Here is a 12294-nt window from a genome sequence, read left to right as displayed (position 1 = left end):
ATGAAGATAGAGATGACATGGATGATTTTCATCATCTTTCTATAATATTCTATAAAAATATATACTTAATTTATTAATTAAAATAACAAATAATTAAATATTCCAATGAATTAGATTTTTCACAATTTAGCCCTTAATTGTTAAGCTTTTCATAATTATCTAATTTAAGTAATTATTAATTAGTCCTTCAACTTTCTCTATAATGCCATTCATGAATTATACTTTATTTTTCATCATCTTTCTATAATATTCTATAAAAACATATACTTAATTTATTAATTAAAATAATAAATAAATAAATATTCCAATCAAATAGATTTTTTCACAATTTAGTCCTTAATCATTAAGCTTTTCATAATTATCTAATTTAAGGAACTATTAATTAGTCGTTCAACTTTCCTATAATGCCATTCATGAATCATACTTTATTTTGATAGAATTTCACTTCTAGCCCTTTCTCATTTTTCCTTCAATTCAATGCAATTACTTCAAATATTTAACTTTCTTATTTTTTCCCTAATACTTTTTATTCTCTTACAATTTAGTCAATACCCTAGATTTATTTCTCTTGTTTCAAGAGTATTTTTAATTTCCTTTTGGCTCTAACTACTTTCTATATTAACACTAAAAATTCTGTTTTATCTATTTTTAAAATTCTAAAGTATACCTAACCCGACTTTGTATTTTTTCTAATTCAATAGTAAATTAGGGATATTATATTTTTGTAATGTTGTATTGTATTGACAAAAGTTATAACAATGTTAACCTTTTAGTGTTTAATTCGGGTTTTTGCACTAATTTGATGAAAGTTAATTGCTAATATTATTAGTTATGAATTTTCACGATTTTGTTAATAGAACACATTGAGTGTTAATTGCAAAATTGTTTAATTTTGCATCTTATTTGTCAAATAGAGTCTGAATATGATTTAATTTGGACTTTAGGGTCAATTTAATGAAAGTTAATTGCTAATATTTATTAACGATAATATTTTTTTATCAAATCAACTCTAAAACCTGAATTAAGCATTAAAAATTTAACATTGTTAGTTTCAGATACTAAAATGTATAATTTTGTCAAATATAAATACTATATTAGAACATAAAAAACACAAGTACCACATTAAAAAAAGTAGTCAAAATTGATACCAAATTATATATTAAACCTTTTATTATTTATTTAATTATTTATTTAAATAGTAATTTACATAAATTTAAGTATTGAAGCTATGTCTTTTAGGCAAGACTGATATATTTAGTTGAGTTTATTTTTACTTTATTCTTTCATTTAATTTTTAAATTCTTGTTATTATTTTTTTTTGTGAATTATAAGAATATGACAAAAGCTTAAAACAACAGATGCAACTAGAGCGACTCGAACCCATGCCACACCTGAGATGGTGAATATCCTGATCATCAAGCCATCACATGAGGTTCTAAATTTTTTTTATCTTAGGATCCTTTGCTCTCACATCTCTTATATAAATAGGTGCGATATAATGGTTGAATATCAATTTTTACTTTATCTAAAATCTATTTACTTATTCTGTTTGGTTGAATGGAATAAGTCATCCATTTAGGCATAATTCAATGAGTCCACACATATGTTTAGTTCATTGTAATATGTTATTATGTGTTGGGTTGTTTAACCGTCTATTCTAAAAAAACACTGAATGCTCATTCATTGCTCCCACCTTTGAGTTGCAATTCAACCCACGAGGATTAAAAAATATATAACTTGCCATTATTGTCTTTTATTTAATATCTTCTTCAATCTTTTCTGGTTTGAGAATACTTTCTTCAATCTTTTTCAACAAACAAATCCTTAATTCTCTCTTTCATTCTATTTGATCAATGTAGCACCAACAAATCCCTTTCTCAAAAACGTTTGGTTTTTCTTCGTCTCTTTCTTTAATATTTCTCCTAAGTCTCATTCTCTCTTACACTCTATTTGTTTTAGTTGCTTGAATTTGCTTTGATTTTCTCTTAGCTCAAAATAGTTATTTATTCAAAATTTATTGCCTTTTTACTTAAACTTATTTATCTTCCTTAGTTTATAACTTTTTATATTGCTTGAAAGAGTGATAAATAAGTGTAAATTTTCTGCTTTTAAATTTTTTGGCTTTTTTAGAACTTTGATACAAATATAAAATGATAATAATTTAGGGAAATACAAATTTTGGTTTTGTTATGTATTGTTGCTTTTTTTCTATTTCTAATTTAAGTGTTTCTTCTTTTATTGCAATTATATTTGGTTAAGGTTTTGTGTTTGCTCTGTAGAATTTTTATTTTGAACAATTGCTGTATGATTTTCCTTTATCTAATTCTCTAATTTATGTTTTTTAAGAAAAAAAATGTAGGCCGAGTACCTTATAGATACATGGCACAAGTGTGACTTCTGTAAGAAAATATATAGTGTGTGCTCCATCAACCTTTTGGACAATAGATTTAAAATATTATCACAAGAAATCAAGTTAAGATTAAAAATATCTTAATTAAGAGGGAAGCATAAAAACTAGATCTCGAAAGCACCAACTTAATCTTATATAATGAACTAGACGTAACTTATTAGATTTCATATGTATTTTCTAATGATGCATGTAAATTCCATGTTGTTTGGATTCATCATTATTTTTAGAGTATCCATGTCCAACATCCTTTTTTTAGTATCCATGTCCGACACTCACTCCAAATGATCCTCCAAATACAAGAAAAAGCTTAAAAAGTTTAGTATACCAGTATTAGATGCATGCTTGTATTCTACGGTCACACCTAAATCTGACTCACACCTAATGATCCTCTAAATACATTAAAAAAACATAGAAAGAATAACCATACTTGTGTCAAATACATGCTTGTCTATGAATGATTTAGCATTTCCTTTCTATGTTATTTTAGGATTTAAGTGAGATCATATGTTGGATTAGAGTCTAATTTTTTCCTTTTACTTAATTGCCTTCAAATAATTTTGTTCTTTAATTTTTTTACACTCCATCTTAGAAAAGAATATATATAAAGAAACCCTTTATTTATGATTTTTTATCCCATGAAATAAATTCTTATTTCTAAAATAGAAAGATATAAATATTGAATGGTGAGGGACTTAGCAGTTTATTATCATTATTATATATTTAAAGTGTATACAAAGACAAATTACACAAACTATGATGCATGGAAATATTTATAGCTTTCTTTTGTTTCTCTCTCTCTCTCTCTATTGTATTTGTCTTATTGTCTATCTTTTTAATGTGTACTTCCCCAACCACACAATAAAGTATGTAGTTTTTCAAATAAATAGAAGTACACTCTTTCAACTGTATTTTTAACACACCATAGTTATATTTATTCATTTTATAGATACCATGTTTTTTTTATTTTTAAGGAGGGTAAAAACTATTACATAGCAATCAATCTAAGAAAAGATAAACCAATAACATCATCATGCAGCACATTCAAAGCAAAATTAGGAGGTTGGGACCAAGAGTAAAAACCAATAACCATTCCTTCTACAGCCTTTGATTTAATTCTTATGTTCGTTAAATTTGATTAGTGGGCCAAGTAGATTGTCTTAATTTGCATAGAAGTCAAAATGTAACAAAAAACATGTGCTTGTTGTAACATGCAAAGTACATGTGTTAGGCTATAAAGCAAAGACATATACAAATTTCAACTATTTGTTTGAATTACCTATGAGAGTTATTTTTGATACCTTTTTCTCTTTTACCTTTTCTTAATTAATAACTAGACCAATCATTAAACTTCCCTTTGATTGTTGCTAACTTTACTCTCATGCATGTGCATTATGATTTAAAAATGTGTAATGATAAACTATTTTGTAGTAATGGATCGATTGTCATTGATAACCAAAGCTAAGAAATTCTAAAGAACCGTGATTGTATTGACAGTATGGTTATAGATGTGTACTATATTGAGTTGGTTCTTGACTATGTTAATATCATAGATCGCTATTAGAAGTTATAAACCAAGAGTTAGGTCATACGTATTAGATTTTTATGCTCAAAGCAATTATGTACAGTGACTTGTATATGTTAGTGATGAGACATGTATTGAACAAATTAGGATGAATATATTTTCATTTTTTTTTAAATTATGTGAGATGTTACAAAATTTAGGAGGATTAAAATTAAGAAGGAATATGCTTGTGGATGAGCAAGTGGTAATGTTCTTGTATATTGTTTCTTATCACCTTAAAAACTGAGTTATCAAACACCATTTTAATAGGTCTGGAGAAACTATTAGTAGGTCATTCCATAATATATTAAATGTAGTCATGTGCTTGCAAAGTGTGTTGTTTATAAAGCTAGAACCAAATCCAATTAAATCTACAGATCTGAAGTGGAAATGGTTATATCTGTTTAGAAATAACTTATTGGATTTAGATTTCAATAGACTATATTAACACTACATCTTTTCTTTATTTGTAGAATTGCTTAGGTGCCTTAGATAGAACCTATATCAAGATTAAAGTTTCACTAGTTGATAAATCTAGATATCGAACTTGGAAAGGTGACATAACAACAAATATGTTAGGTGTTTGTACATCTAATATGCATTTGTATATGTTCTTCCTAGTTGTGAAGGTTCTATCGTCGATGGACGAATTCTTCAAGATGCGATTACTAGGAGACATGGACTTAAAGTTCCTCATGACAAAGTTTTAACATAAAAAAATTTGAATTAATTTTTCAGATCTTTTCAATTATATGTTTTTAAATGTATATTCTTTTAAATATAGGTTATTACAACCTAGTTGATGCTGGATACACAAATTGTGAAGGATTTCTTACACTTTTTAGGGGCCAAATGTACCATTTGAATGAATGACACCAAGGTCACCAACCAAGCACTCAAGAATAATTTTTTAATATGAAACATGCAATAACACAATGTTACTAAAAGGTGTTTTGTATTGTTAAAACTTAGATGGAACATACTTAGAAGTCCGTCATTTTATCTTGTGTAGGTACATAATCGGATTATTATTGCTTGTTGCTTACTTCATAATTTTTATTTGAAAGGAGATGAATTTAGATCCTATCGAAGCAAATTTGAGAGAAGTTATAGACAATAACATAATTGGGGAAGATGCTTCTATTGTAATAAATATTCATCCAAGTGATGCATGGTCAAATTAGGGGATTCAATTAGCACATCAAATGTTTAATGAATGGCAAGCATCTAGAAATTGGACATGTGTAAGGGTTGTATTTTCTTTTTGTATGTAAAAGTCTGCAAGTTTATTAAGGTTTTTATTTTTATTTTTTCTCTTGATATTAGATTGTTTATCCATTTCATTCTGTTGTTGTGCATACATTTTTAATTGATGAACTTTGTATTGTCTTGAGATCTTAGTTGTACTTGAGATAAAACAAAATTGTTGATTGAAAATGTACTTTAATTGTAATTAAACAAAAGGATCAAAAAAAATTGTGTCAATTAAAATAGTGAACTAGATTACTTTAATACAAAAGATAAAATTAGTAAGGGCATGATGCATGGTAAAATTTTGCTTTAGATGACCCACACATATTTTAACAATCTCTACATATTAATTAGCTTTGGTTCATGGAAATTATGCATGACAACTTCCAATTCCTATTTTTATAATCAACTAACATCCAAAATTATATATTAATGATTTTATATTTATATTTATATTTTCTCTAAAAAATTATTAATGAATATATCCATCGTTTTAAGTTTCTACATTTTATATAAAAAAACTATTAAAAGGGTATATTTTTTATTTGAGCATTTTCCTTATGCTATTATAGTCTCTATTCCACTAAACCAAACACATGAATGCTTTTATAATATCTATTCTATTCTATCCAACCAAACTAATGTTATGATTTTTCCATTCCATTACAACCTTCTTTCATTATCACAGAATAACTATTCTATTATAACTCTATTCTATTAAGTGCACCAAACATGGTGTAAGTGTCACAGGCCACGATTCAAAGTCTGTGACCAAAGCACAAAAAGTGTCCCATGTAGGCCTACATATTAAATGGGGCTCATCTGATTCACCTAAACTGGCTCGATTCGAAGAACAAGTGACAAAGCCCATCTACTTGAAGCCATTGTGGCCTAGTGAAACACATTTGGTAAATTAAGGCTACCTTGGTAAATAGAGAAAGTAATATTAGAATATTTGTAATCTAATAAGATTTGCTTTTGTAATATTGGGCATTATGTAAATCCCTTAATTGTATATAGGCTTCGAACTCGTTCGTCAATAACTCAATTTGTACCATCAATTTTGGGAGAGCTCAACTATAAATAGAGAGTCTCCCTCTCATTTGTAATGAATCCATTGAATTCCATTCATTAGTAATGAATACTAAATTGAGAGAATTTACTCAAACACGTTGTATGCATTGCTTTCTTGTGGCTATTATGCTATTTTGATGTCTTTGAAATTGCTTCTGCTATGTTTTGGTGCCTTAGAGGAATTCTACGAAAAACCTTAGTTTGCAAAAGTTAGGCTAATTTAGACGCATTTTGTAACATCCCGATTTTGGGCTTAGTCGGAACAGTGGTTTCGGGACCACAAATTCGATGAGGAAAATTTTATTTTTATTATATTTTTATGGTCCATGATTTCACGAAATGATTTCGTGAAAATTTCGTTCGAAAATTTCAACGTTTGGGCAATCAATTTAGTAAAAAGGACTAAATTGTAAAAAGTGCAAAAGTTGAGTTTTATATGTTAGAGGTGTATAATTGTCATGAAATTTTAAATAGGAGGTCCTTAAATGATAATTAAACCATTGTATAACTTTTTGGACAAAAATGGCCTTGTTTGGGTCAAATTTGAAAGAATAGTAAAAAGGGCATTTTGGTCATTTAGGGGTAAAATGAATTAAAAGACAAATTTTAAACCCCAAATGTGTCACTTTCTTCTTGCTACAGTAGAATGTACCAAGACCAGCCATGGTTAGGGTTTGGCCAAGCTTCCAATCTTAATAGTAAGTGATTCCGAGCTCCATTTTTAATGTTCTATGTATTTTTGAAATCCCGGTAACATGATTTGCTCATTTCTACGACTATTTTGAGTTAGGATTTATGTTTAAAAATTTACCCATGAATGATATACATGTATTTTAATGTTTAATGGTAGAATATGAAGCTTGAAATTGTGCTTAACAACTTTTGCTAAGCGATTTTACGTGAAAACGAGTAAAACGACATAATCGGTAAAAATACCTAATGTTCATAAGTACATGTTAGAGTGAGAAATTGATGTTGCCATAGAAGGTAAAAATGATCAGCATGTCATAAAACATAAGAAAATAGGAAGAAGTTTAATTTCCGAACCTTGGGGCAAACGTACAAATATGCAAAAAGTTTAGGGGTCAAAATGAAAATTTTTAAAAATATGATTTTTAGACCCATATGAATAGTGTGACTAATTAGTAGGCTAAATGTGATATTATAGATCAAGCAAATTGAGATTTGGGCTTAAATCGGGAAAATACAAGGTTATAGACTAGAATGGTAAATTGCCATTTCTGGATCCAAGGTAAGTTTGTATGTAAATATTTTATCGATTCTTTTTATTTTATTATATTTTGTTATATATTTTGTTATCATATGAAATGTGGCTGCCTATAGAATGATTATTTGTTGTAAATTGCAAATTGAAAAAGGACTATGAATAAATTGTAAAATGTTGTAAAGTGAGGAATTTCCCCGTTGAGCCTTCGGAATAGAAACGATACGAATGATCTATTGTGAGTCACGTGTGTAGTACTAAGTGCAGGCTACTACGTGTACTGGATTATTGGTCGCATGTGTAGTACTAAGTGCAGGCTACTATGCGTACCCGATAACTTCGATCACATGTGTAGTACTAAGTGCAGGCTACTACGTGTATCAGATAGTTAGGTCACGTGTGTAGTACTAAGTGCAGGCTACTACGTGTACCAGATAATTGGTCGCATGTGTAGTACTAAGTGCAAGCTATTATGCGAACCAGATAGCTTTGGCTACAAGTGTGAAAATATGTGCAGGCAATTGAGTATCAGTTATTATTCCGAAGAGTTCAATGGGAAAATCGATTAAGTAAAAATACATGTGAACATGATTATATGATGAATAAGTGCAGGTATATGTTTAAGAAAATTTTGAGCAATATGCTCGATATTTGAGTGAACTTCGATAAGACAAAATGAATTAAGTGAAATTATGCAAGAGTGAATTTTAGTAGTAATTGTGTGACTTTGAAAATTCACCAAAAATTGTGTAAGTTGAATTAAATTTGAAATAAATTAAGTAATTAAAGCTTAACGAGTCTATTTTTATATAAAAGAAACAAGGGGAGAAAAGAGTTATATATTATGTGAGACAGTGTCAGAATGAATTCGAGATCCCCTGTTCTGACTTGGAAAAATTGTTAAAAATTGTAGAAAAATAATTATGGGTTATAATTTATATGCTTAGAATCCTTCTACTTTTAGGAGAAAGGGACGGGAACATTATCCGAGTCTCGTACTATGAGATAAATAAATTTTAGTGAAGAAACATTGAAGTTGTCTAATAGCGAAACCGGGGAGAATTTGAATAATAAACTGTACTTATTGGCTGGGCCAAAAATTCTGACAATTTCATAGTGGAAATATATATGAGTCTAGTTTCTGAGAAAATTTACGGATCTTAATTTGGAGTTTTGTAACTCCATATATAAATGATTTAGTGACTGTAACTCAAGAAAGCAGCTTAACCAAAACATGTGTAAATGTACAATTGGGTTAGTTTTACTATGGAAAGCATGTTAGTAAATTGCTTATTATTTTCATGTGAGCTTACTAAGTGTAAAGCTTACCCCCTCTTTTCCATTTCTTTTAGTGTTGTCAGGTTAGCTCAGGGTTAGAGATCATCGGAGGCAACATCACACTATCAAGCCAACTCCTTGAGAGTATAAACACATATGCTAGAATTATCAAGTGAGTGGCATGTATAGGGAGCTAGTTTTATAACATGTGTTATAGGCTTCAAAGGCCTATATAAGGGACGATATGCATGTGTTTAATATGTTTTAACTTTGGACAAAAATTTTGTGGCCCGATTTTGCATGTTGTAAATGTTTAAGTGCGGCAACGCCTCAAACCCTGTCCCGACGTTGGATACAGGTGAGGGGTGCTACATTTAGTGGTATTAGAGCTATAGTTTAGTCGGTTCTCGGACTAACCTAGCAAGTGTAAAAGTCCAGCTATACATGCTACCGATCCGTGATAGTGTGATGACTCTCGACGCGTATGAGAGCCACTTTGTTTAGACAAAGATACTCTCAAACCGAGCTACACCGACCATGTTGAATGTGATGCTAAAATATTCAAGTAAAGTATAGTTTTATGAACTGAAACTTGGAAAGGTACGAATGAGGATTCATGACTTGTGTACATGGTGAAATGAGCTTATCTATGATTAATAAATAATTCCATGATGTATATGATTGATTTATTTGAATAAATGCATGTGTTTGAGTAACTTATCAAAAATATTGATAAGATAAATATTCATGTATATTGGTTGGGATGATTATGATTGGTAAGCTCGTATAACTTGAGTAAATGTATTAAATTGCTTGGACTGATATATATGATTATAATGATATGTATATGATGATGTGTAAGATGAAAGTTTAGACTGTGATATACTTATCCATGTTTGTTTAGCCCTTAAATGATATTATGTGCTTGATTTGTCTGATTTAATGAATGGATAAGTAAAATTATCTAGGAAACATGGAAATACATGTATAAGTACACTTTTTAAATGAGATAACTGGAAAGTGAGTGTAAAATCAATATGAATGTTAGTTACTCGAAATGAATGACATGATTGAGATATGATTACTATGATGAAAATTATGTTACATGTATATGTATATGAGAGTTGAGTCAGAGGCCCTACGACCCTCTTCCCCTTACTAAAGTGGTGTTTTATAATGGAAATTCCTGAGATTTATGTTGAATGAGTTTCCAGGTGAGAAACCAAAAAGTTCAATGATAGAATGGTTATAAGCATGATTAAAGATTAAGAATGGGTTGATAAGTACAGATATGAGCTAGAAAGATATCGTATTGATCGAAAGATTGTTTAATTTTCGCAACATCGCAGTTAGTGAAAAAGGTTAATTTTGGTAAAACGATCTATCTTGGTATGATGTCGAGAAATGTATTGATTGAAATTCCTTAATGAATTGGTTTTCTTAGTAAAGGGAATATTATGGAATTTGGGACGGCAGAAATAGTTAAAGGAATAATGTTCGAAATATGAAATGTTCAAGCATGGTAATTACAGTGAACAATTTGTGACTGTCTCTATTGAGATATTGTATGAGATTACTTGATATTGGAAATATTATTAGGGCTATCTAATCCCTGATGAATTCTTATATTATGAAAATGTTCCTTGATCTTAACGTTAGACGAATATATTGTCAGTCTGATTGGGTTATGATCTGTATGGTTCTGTTTTACTCTGGTATTTTGTTATATTCTGCCTATTGAGAATCGATGAGAAATTGTGTATGGTGCCATGATTCTGTCTCTACTGATCATTGCTCTGACTGATTATACACACACACACACACACATATATATATATATATATATATTAAGAGCATATATTTCCAGTCGTATTTTTTGATAGTGGTTGAAAATGATGTTATTCTGGATTTCTTTATTCTGGGCTTCTCCGTCTAGAATTTCTCTATCTTGGATTTTCTGGTTATATTTATATTGTAACTTGTTGATCATGACTTGCATTTAGAGCATGACCTCCAGCTTGTGATTGATGTATATAAAGAACAAGTATGACTATACCTCTGAATTGATCCTGATAGTGTGGTGAAATTTCAAGTCATAATGTGTATGGTGGATTTCCTTTCTCAAGTAAGTTAATCAGAGTTAATGTATTCAGTTGAAGTACCAGTATTACTTATGCTAATGCATTTGTTATGGTCTTCGATTGGCATGATGAGTGAATTTGGAATGATGCATGTTGAATAGTTCTGTTGACTAGAAGAGAGAATTTTTTTGAAATATCAATTACGGATGAATAAGGTCGACTTGGTTGTTCAATATGTATGAAATATATGTTTAGAATTTAATGAGATGTGTATGCTTGAGAATAAGATTTTATTTCTTCACGGGTAAAAAGACGAATAGCCTGATTAAGAAGTGTATGCTTCCTAAAAGAATCGTATGCGATAAGAAGATCTGATATTGATAATGTGAAGATAATCTGGGTATCTAAAAATGCTGAAACGATCATTGTTTATCTTTGAGTACAAATTTTTGAAATGTTGAAAGTTTAAAGATGTATAGCAAGAATCATCAAAATTATTTTTGCCGTTTGGGAATTAGAATGGAAATAGAAAAGGTCAATATGGATTTTCTTGTTTGGATCATTCCTGTCCTTAAAAGAGGAAAGTGATATGTAGCGTTGTTAAACGTTATGAGATGTGTAAATTATGCTGGTATACCCGAATGTATGCTCACCAGATTCATAGAATTTCGTGTCTTTATGAATTTTGGATATCATGAAATTTTAAACTCCACTAATCGGATTGAGATCCGAGTTTCATATCATGATTTCTTTGGAAAGCCAGAAGAGGCTTGGAATAAAGAGTAGCTGAGGGTTGAATTGACAAATAATTGGATTGTGTGAAATTATAAAAAGTATAAGGTTGAGATGAATTGATTAGTTTTACTATTCGAATCCAGAAAGATTCAGGTGCGAATATATATGTAACATGATGGTGTGGATCGGACTTTTGAGTACATGAGCTTTCTGGTAGAGATTAAGTTTCAGTAAAAGTATTGTAAAATGAATACCACTTATAATTTTTGCATGTAAAATTTAAAGAGATAGGTAGTAAAATTTTAGCCTGAGTGAAAGATCTTTGACATTGATTATAGGATTGAGGAATCCAAGTGAAAAACCCAAAATCACTTTTTTGGTGAGATTTTCGAGGACGAAAATCCCTAAAGGGGGGAGAAATGTAACATCCCGATTTTGTGCTTAGTCAGAATAGTGGTTTCGGGACCACAAATCCAATAAGGAAAATTTTATTTTTATTATATTTTTATGGTCTACAATTTCACAAAATGAGTTCGTGAAAATTTCGTTCGAAAATTTCGACGTTTGGGCACTCAATTTAGTAAAAAGGACTAAATTGTAAAAAGTGCAAAAATTGAGTTTTATATGTTGGAGGTGTCTAATTGTCATGAAATTTTAAATAGGAGGTCCTTAAATGATA

Source organism: Gossypium arboreum, chromosome 13 (assembly GCF_025698485.1).
Source record: "Gossypium arboreum isolate Shixiya-1 chromosome 13, ASM2569848v2, whole genome shotgun sequence".
In the NCBI taxonomy this organism is placed as follows: Eukaryota; Viridiplantae; Streptophyta; class Magnoliopsida; order Malvales; family Malvaceae; genus Gossypium; species Gossypium arboreum.
The sequence above is the reverse complement of the archived record's forward strand: the minus strand, read 5'-3'. Positions refer to the sequence as shown.